The sequence below is a fragment of the Ursus arctos genome, unplaced genomic scaffold (assembly GCF_023065955.2).
Source record: "Ursus arctos isolate Adak ecotype North America unplaced genomic scaffold, UrsArc2.0 scaffold_25, whole genome shotgun sequence".
Lineage (NCBI taxonomy): Eukaryota > Metazoa > Chordata > Mammalia > Carnivora > Ursidae > Ursus > Ursus arctos.
In genome coordinates this window covers 31,405,707-31,414,893 of record NW_026622930.1, presented here as the reverse complement: position 1 = coordinate 31,414,893, position 9,187 = coordinate 31,405,707, and the positions used below count along the sequence as shown (strand labels likewise).

The window sequence follows — 9,187 nt, the reverse complement described above, 5'->3', positions numbered from 1 at the left end:
CAGGAGTCCTGGTGGGTGTGCGGGCCGCTTCTCTGCGCAGGGGAGGAAAGGCCTGAGGCCTCTACTTCCCACGGGACTGGTCTTGCCCTGAAGGCAAAGCATGGCGGTGAGGCTGTGTTTCAGGGGACGGAGGGCTAAGAGGCTGGGCCTCCCCGCTCTGCCAGTGGTGACATGGAAGCCTAGATCCAGAAAAGGGGAGGGACACCTGGAGCTCTAAGTCCTGGTGTAGAGAAAGGCCTTGCTGAACATGACAGAGTGCTGGATTCTCTCCCATGACCAGTGAGTGAAGGAGCCCTTTATGAAATCTGGACCCTGGGCTAGCTGTCTCCGGGCCCGCCCCCTCTCCTCTCTGCCTCTGTCCCCTCCTCTTCTGATTAGTTTCCGCCCAAACTACGCAGAATAATTTTACTGAAACCTAAAGATTATAATCAGAAAAATAAATGTGTTAGCCAAAAAAATCATACACTGCATTTCAAAATCAAATACAAATAATTTTAAAACGTCGTGGTGGGAGGGAGAAGGAAATGAACATTCACTGACTGCGTCCTGAGTCCCAGTTCCTTTACACCTATTATCTCATTTAAACTAACCCTCATTGCAAACTTGTGACAACTAGGCATTGTTGTGCCTGTTTTGTAAGTTAAAAAAAAAAAGATTTTAACAGTAAGTTTACCACAGTTACATAAATAACAACGTTGGATTTTTAACCCAGATGTGTCTGACCGCAGAGTCTGTATTATTTCTGTTTCCCCATCAAGCACCAGCTTAGCCATTTATGCGGAGAGAGTAACCTTGGGTGAACTACTTAGCCACCCATTGCCTCAGTTTCCCATCTGTAAAATGGGTTCGATGCTGATAGCTAACGTACCCATCTACCTCACAGTTCTGTTCCAGTGGTCCCATGAGCTCATGGATAAAAAAGGCCTTGAGAACTTTGAAGCACTGTGAACATACAGCGCTAACCCTCACCTTGAACGTGGAAGTCATTACGGCTTCTCTACTATCTAACCTTGATGGTATCCGGTGGTACAGGCAACTCAGCCAATCTAGTGCATTTTCCACATTCCTGTTCACACGGGCTCATCTCTGACTTCTGGATCCACCCTGGATCACCTGTGTTGGTCTCCTCCCACAGGTAAGTCCTTCCTCTTCCACAGCAGTCCCTTAGCCATGTCCTGACTGCTGAGCTGCACGTATTCCACAGTGGTCTTCCCGCTGGGACCCCAAGAGAGCAGTCCGTGGACACTCCTTTCCAGAAGGGGATGGTGATGTCCAACAACCGGCTTTCCAAGTGTACAACTCACATGACTGTCGGTTGATCATTTCCCTTACCATAATAAGACAACCAGGAAACAACAAAGAGGTATTTCAGAACTTCACTCATTTGTCAATGACAGGAGCAAGTGCTGAACTGGATCATTATTTTTGGATATTGGGAAAATACTGGCTCTAGTCCTTGTGTTATTCGCAATGTCACCGCTACAGACCTGATATGCTTTCATATTTAATCTACCTTGTTAGTATTTTCTCTATCACTTTCTTAAGTCTAGACAATCAACAAAACCATAAATCAAGCCCTGATTTGCAGAGTTCGCCAATATCTATGGCATCGATATTCTCACCATGGCCGATTTCCAAACACCCAATATGAGATGACGGAATGTGGAGTTGGGAGAGATGCACAGTGGCGTACAACTCTGTGGTATCCCCACCACACGGATGTAGGAGACACGTAACTCAGAAGCATGGAGAATGGTAAACTGAAGCCAAATAATTAGGATGTGATCTCTTTTTAGTATTTATTACCGTTGTTTTAATATAATGTCTTCAATTGTAGGTTTATATAATTTCATTTTCATGATGTGTTGAACAACCGGCTCCCAAAATTCCTGAAAATTTAACACTCAGCCAACACAAGGCAGCTCCAGCACACCGCTGTCCCTTCCCCTCTTCCTATTAGCCCCCACCGGCCTCAGGCCATAGGACAGCCACACTCTTTGTTGGATGACTCCAGCTCGTCCAGGTCCACCTAAATCAAGAGGACATTATTCAACATTCAGCTTCTCCAAATAAGCAATGTCGACGGCTTCAGTCCAGTGGAGTGACTTAATGATCTGTTTCCTTCAATAAACTGTGATTTCTGACTTTAATTCAGATACCTAAGTGTCGTTGTAAGCTGCGAGTGAGGCCCAAAGGCGTCCATGATGTAATATACTAGGTTTATACTTGGCAAGCGAACGACTTTGTGAGAAATGGATTTTCTTAGGCCGATTTTAGGAAGTTTGGGGTGTTTTTTTAAGAGTTAAGCCAAGGCAAAAAATAACCCTTGCAACATATCACTTCACAGCTGGTCAGCCTGGGAGAAACTATTCTGGGATATCCAAGCTAAGGTGCCTCTTTAAGCTCCAGGCAAACTGGAATCAGGATGTGGGGTTTCTATTCCTGTCTGTGTCGAGGACTTGGTATGTTAGCCCTGGCCAGTTGTTTCCCTGGCTGGTGCCTCAGTTTACCCCGTGGTGCAATCAAGTTAACTGCCTTCACCAAGGACATTAGACTTGAGCTCCGGAAAGTAAGAAAGATAGTCACTAGGGTTTGCTGGAGGGTTTGGGGTATTCCCTGGAGGAGTCCTAAATCAGTGTAGATTCTAGGAAAAGCTAAGTTTTAGGTGACCTCTTACAGGAAATGACAAATGAGCAAGGTTTACCAGAAAGCAGCGGGAAGACGACTAGAAGGAGGGGGACTCCAAGCAACATCGGGGGAAATGTTGGGCTGGGGGCTTGAGTAAATTGCGTTCAGTGTTCACATCTCTGGGGCAGCGTGTGGGCAAAGGATGAGTTAGTCACAGAACAGAGTAGGTGAGATGGGGTTAGTGGTGCCTTCTTCTGGGTTTCATGAGTGTTTCCTAAGTAGGAAAGGAACGTGATCAGAGTTCGGATTTTGAGACCCACGTGGAAGAGGACTAGGGACTTGGTAAACTTGGAGGCACTACCAGCCTCAGAAACACTCCTGTAGATCGTGTCCCAGGCTGCTGTAAATAGCCTCTGTCCCGTTCATCGTGAGCTCTTGTGGAAGAAACCTCTTCCCCTGCTTAAAGCTTGAGCAGCCCACTGGATGAAGAAGCATCACTGAATTCTTCACAACTCCTTTCCATGCCTCGGACTTCTGTCAGCGCTCTTCCTGCCAGCCACCTAGGAGGAGGGGACACGATCCTAATTTTCACATGAGAGCAACTGAGACCTACAGATGTTGAACGACCTACTCCAGATCCCAAATGAGGCTCAGACTCATCAAGCGACCACAAACCATGAACCTCACCTATGCCAATCTGTCTCTATCAATCCCGACGAGCAAGTTCGGTCTTCCCATCCGCAGGCCAGACGCTTTTTGCAATAGAAAGCTGTTTGATCTCGAGAAAAACTGAAAGGCCAGCTCCAGTTGTCGAACACTACAAGCTGGAGAGAGTCTCTTCGAAAAGTTCTGTGGGAAGCCCAAGGAGTCTCAATTCCAAAGCCAGCCAAAATATGGATTTCCTCTATAAAGAGACAGTCCCTCCCTGTTTAGAACATACCCTTCCTCATTAGGCTAGTTCCATGTTTTGTAATAACTTTTGCTTACACCACAAAATTGTCATAGATTATGGAAACACACAGGCCTTGGAAAAAAAGGTCCCGAGGCCCCTGGAAGTCATTATTCCCTCCTTTAGCAATTGCTGAGTTAAGCACCAAAAATATGGTTCCCATCTTGCTCCCCCCCCCCAAACATACACACACACTCACACACACAATCTGCTGGACATATGTTCAGAAGAAAGCAGGGATGTGGGGGTGGGAGAAGAAGATTCACATGTCATGAGTCAAGAGCTTAAGCATTTGAAAAGAAAAAGTGGGAGAGGGTGGGGAGTTTGCAGCCCTAGAAATGGAATATCCGAAGGATTTATTGCCTTTGAGTATCTCACAAGACATTTTTTTATATAAAAATCTGTAGCTTATGGCTTTTTTTTCCTTTTTTTTTTTCTTTTTTTTTCTTTTCTTTCTTTTTTTTTTTTTTTTTTTTTTTTTTTTTTTTTTTTTTTTTTGGTATAGGGCAGTCAACAAGAGTTCTGAAAGGGGAAGGAAGCCAGGAGAAAGCCAGCTCCATTAGTCACGCAGCTGCATATCCTGTCACAAAGGACCCCAGTTGAGTAATCGCCCAAAATATGCCTGTTATTTTTTTTTCTGTCAGAAAAAAATGGGGCTTGCCAAAATGTACTGTAAAAAAGAAAAAAATCTGGTCTGTCAGCCCCAGAGGGGGAAATGAAAAGAAAGAAGAAACAGGCGTAACTTCTCAGCACTCTCTGACCCTCTCCCAACTTATCCTTAAAAGAAAACGCCTTCAGACTCCTCACGGCAATGGAGCCCTTCTTGAGAAAAGCTGGCTCTGTGAGGTGTTCCAGGTGTCAGGGTCCCTGCGGGCTGTGGTGCCGAGAGGTGGCAAAGGGGCCGGCTGGGAGGGGAGCAGTGGGAGAGGGTGGCGGGATGACAGGGCAAATGAACAGAAAGGGGATCAGAATACTGACCCAGTGCTTTGATGGACTTTAAGTGGGTGAGCGCATGGTCCCATAGGGAACCTGTGGCAGCCGTATCACTTCTGAGGTGGCATGAGCCTGCCGGCGACTGAGCATTCTGACGGCCTCAGCAAGACCACCATCGTCTCAGGCCTCAGGCTGTTTGGGCCACAGATTGAACGACAAGAGTTTGTGTGGAAGGACATCTGACTCTGGGGAGGTCTGACGAACAGGAGCAAAGGAAGGACCGGAGCTGCCCACAGTCTCAGGTGTGCTCCTGGTTGGCTTTCCAAAAGCGTGGCACAGCAAACAGAGGTGTTGTAAAGCCTGGCTCAGCCACGGCCTCTGGCCCAAGCTCTCGGTCCCAGGACACAAAGGATGGCCAATCTGAACACAGAGCACTCTTGGAAAGACAATTTCCCTCCGGCTCACATTCTGATCCCATCAGAGTTGTCCACGGGGAAGCAGGCTTCTCCCTAAGAAACAGAACCCAGCCCTAAGAGGAGGAACAAGTCCGAAGCACTATCCCTTTTGCTCTGGGCTCTCTAGAGCCTGTCCTAGAGACAGCCCAGCCCTGCCTCAGCTCCAAGGGTCAGGCTACGAGAAGACCCTTTCCAGGACCTCCTCCAGTGATCAGCACCCTCACATTCGGCTGTTTGGCAATTCTAGGCCAAGGGAACTCCAGCCCAAGGACCACGCCAGTGCCCCTGTCGATTGCTGCAGGAAGGGCCTTCAAGGCCCTTGAGCCCTGCCCATCCTGTCAGAGGCACTGTCTCAAAGCCAGTCCTGAGCTTCAAGACTCGGCCCTGTCCTCTGCTTCCCCTGGGAGAGCTACTTGACACCTAAAGCCAGCCACAGGACGCTTATAAAGAGACAGGCATGGCTTCCTGCGGAGAACTGGCCTGTAAGTTGGAAGAGGAGATTCTCCTCCTGGTTCCATTGCTGATCTGCTGAGGAATATCAGGCAACTCAAGTGAACTCTCTCCTCTCTGTAAGATTCATCAGCCATGAATCAGAGCCTCTATCTGCCTGCAGTGTGCAAGGTCCTGGGAATCCAGTGGTGAATAACACAGATAGAATCCCTTTCTTCATGTGAGACCCAGCAACCTTTCCCATACCTTCTGCAGCACATGACTGTGATTCCTGAAACCAGCTCCTCGGGTGGGTGGTCTGGGGGTAGGAGGATGTGATAGGAATAAATATAACAACAAATAAACACATACGCTGTGATTTTAAAGAAAGAAACATAAACAACCAAACACGAACACTAGCATTTCCGAAGTGCTTGTCGATAGGGGACAGCCCTTGAGCCGCCCGAACGTAACGAAAATTCTACCAGAGCATCTGGAGTTCACTCTGTTCCACATTCCAGCTTATTGGGAAACGTCAAGGACTGAGACCAGCTTATGACGCACAAACTCCATGAATGTCTGTGTGCGTCTAGTTCATATGAAACCCCAGGTACTGCACTGACCCGTGGGGACTCTCCTTCCTCATCCCATAAGTCCTCTTGAAGGACCTGTGAGGGCTGTTGTCTTCCTCAGGGCTCAGCCCTCTTCTCGAGGCCAGGTCCTTCATATAAACCATGAGTTGAAATCAGAAATGTCAGCACCAACCCAAGCCCATTGACCAACATAATACCACCCGAGGCTGACGGGCCTGCCCCAGGAACACAGGGGTGATGTTATTATCCCCCAAATTGCAGGTGAACGAGTTCTCTGGAAGTGCCCACCCCCACACGGACTTCCCTTTGTGGTAGCAGTGACATCTGAGCCACCAAGTGTGGGGCCACCATTTAGCTTCACCCCCCTTCCTGTGCTCCAGAAGGGGATTGAGGGCAGGTCCTCACAACAGAGAAGGCCCCACTTCCTCCAAGTTCCTGACAACATTTCTCAGCCGCATTGGGCCTTGCAAGCCAGGTGATGGTGTCTTTCTCAGCCCCTGTTCTTCCCTCATTAGCCCTTTGATGTTTCTAAGCCGACAAGGTCAGCATCTTCCAGGCCTAGGAGAACACACCAGCCAAGCATACCTTCTAAGCAGCTCATTAAGGGGCCATGTGGTCTCTGGTCAGAGGAGAGTCTAAGGGGCTTACTGAAATGAGTCACCGGTTCTGTCCCCGTCCTTGGTGGGGGGGGGGGGGTCCACCCTGTCAGCCAAAGGCTTTCAACAGAAGGGTGCAGAGGGGAGAGCCAAGAGAGAGAAAGAGGCTCTAGTGCCCCACAAACTGCATCTCAAATGAAGTAAGAGATGGGTGGGCTCCTTCCATCCATCATTCTGGTGAGAGGCAAGCACGAGAGGAAGTCTCACGAGGCCCTCAAAGTCCACCCACAAGACTGTTACTTGGTGCCTTTGGCCCAGACTGGCGGGGGTTGGGGGGGAGTTGTAACAAGAGCCTCCGAGTGTGTGAAGAGTCAGTGGCCTGACAAAGCACTTACTGACCAAGAAAAAATTAACTTCAGGTGCAGCAGGAAAGGTCTGGTACCAAGAATGTCTGGGGTTTTGAGACACTGGAAAAGATTGCCTAATAATGTAATGGGCTCCCTTCCCTGGAAATATCTGAAAATAGGATAAGTGCTCTCCCGTCCTGGATGGGTCAGCATTGCCTTGAAGTACGGGGATGGTAACATCGACCCACGGAGAGAGCTTGCAAAGAACTTTGAGTCTATGACATGGTGGAATTCTTTCACTGTGGTAAAATATGCTAACACTAGATTTGTCATCCTCAGCATGCTGAAGGGTGCGGGTCGGTGGCACGGCGAACATTCTGTGCGACCATAAGCACCATCCGTCCACAGGACTTTTCACCTTCTCAAACTCTGTGCTCCTCAAACACAAACTCCCCTTCTCTCTCTCCCCAGCCTCTGGCAGCCACCATTCCGCCCTCTGTCTCTGTCAGTTTGACTACGCTATGCACCTCATATGAGTGGAATCACCCAACATTGGTCTTTTTTGTGTGACTGGTTTATTTCACTTCGCATAATACTTTCTTCAAGGTTCAGCCATGTGGTAGCATGTGTCCTGACTTCATTCCTTTTAGGGCTCCTGTTATGTGTGTGTGTGTGTGTGTGTGTGTGTGTGTGTGTGTGTATAAAATCTCCCCACAGGGGATATATTCTAAGACTCCCAATGGATGCCTGAAACCACGGGTAGTACTGGACTCTATATATAGTGTGTTTTTCCCTATACATACATACCTAGGATAAAGTTTAATTTCTAAATTAGGGATAGTAAGAGAATAATAACAACTAAAATTAAAATAGAACAATTTTTATGATATACTGTAATAAAATTGATGTGACTATGGTCTCTCTCTCAAAGATCTTACTATACTATACTCACCGCTCCTGTGATGATGTGAGATGATAAAACGCCTATGTGATGAGATGAGGGGAGGGGATGACGTAGGCGCCGAGATGCAGCGTTAGGCTCCTACTGACCTTCCGAAGATACATCGGGAGGATCGTGTGTTTCCAGCAATGGACCACAGGTGACCGAAACTGGGGAAAACAAAACAGCAGAGAAGGGAGACTACGGTACCACATTTTATCTGTTCACCTGTCATGGACATTTGGGTTGTTTCTACTTGCTGGCTATCGTGAATAACACTACTCCGAACACGGACGTACAAATACCTGCTCGAGTCCCTGCTTTCAGTTCTTTTGGGTACATACCCAGGAGTGGAACTGCACAAAGAAAAATTTTAAGACAAAAGCAGGGGTGCCTGGGTGGCTCAGTCGGTTAAGCGTCTGCCTTCGGCTCAGGTCATGATCCCGGGGGTCCTGGGACGGAGCCCCTGCTCAGTAGGGAGTCTGCTTCTCCTTCTCCCTCTGTTGCTCCCCACCCCCACCCTGCTTGTGCTCTCTCTCTCAAATAAAATAAAATCTTAAACAAACAAACAAAAAAGACAAAAGCATCGTGCCCAAGAGAGATGTCAATGAGCTCATATTGCAATCCTGTATAGAGAACAAACACTCTAAAAAATTGAGCTACAATAAGGCTTTGGGTAAGAGGGCAAAGGAAGCATGGAAGGCAAAGCCAGCAGGCTCCTGGATCAATCAGGGAAGGCTTCACAGAGGAGACAAATTTGAACTGCATTCTAATCAATGACTAGGAGTTTGCCTGATAGAAAAGAAATGGAGGAGGACAGGGGGAAAAAAAACAACTCTTTTTTAAAAAGAGTAGACAAATGAACATGTCCTTTGACCCAGCAAGTGCGTTCGGAGGAATTTCCCTGCAGATATCCTCGTACATGTCCACCCAAGGCAGATGTCCGAAGATCCTCACTACAGCCGTGTTTGGAAGATTCGAAACTGGAAGCAGCCTTGGAGCCCATTACTAGGAGACTGGTTAAATAAACCCTAGTGCAGCCATACCACGAATTAATACGCAACCGTTAAAAAGAACGAAGGGGGTCTCCGTGTGCTGATATGGCAAGAAGTCCAGACTTATTTTTATTTAAAAAAAAAAAGATGTCAGTATATACCCAAATTCTTTCCCTGGAAGGATACACAAACTGTTAAGAATTATTACCTTGGGGAGGAACAACTGTGGTTTGAGGGAGGAAAAACTTAAGTTTCATGTGATACCTCTATGCTTTTTTTTTTTTTTCCAGTCATGTGCCCGTATTGCATTAAAAGAAATGTT

General features: G+C 47.5%; 1 long non-coding RNA gene across 2 annotated transcripts in view; it reads right to left on the bottom strand.

Annotated features, from left to right (window-relative positions):
* Positions 1–4,096: 4,096 nt before the first annotated feature.
* The window catches only part of LOC125282857 (uncharacterized), a 77,373-nt gene continuing 72,282 nt past the window's right edge, over positions 4,097–9,187 (bottom strand). For both annotated transcript variants that reach the window (XR_007190259.2, XR_007190260.2), the window contains exons 2-4: positions 7,883–8,040; positions 5,662–5,713; positions 4,097–5,019 (exon numbers count right to left, since the gene is read on the bottom strand). This is a non-coding gene — a long non-coding RNA (uncharacterized LOC125282857). The remainder of the gene's footprint in view (positions 5,020–5,661; positions 5,714–7,882; positions 8,041–9,187) is intronic.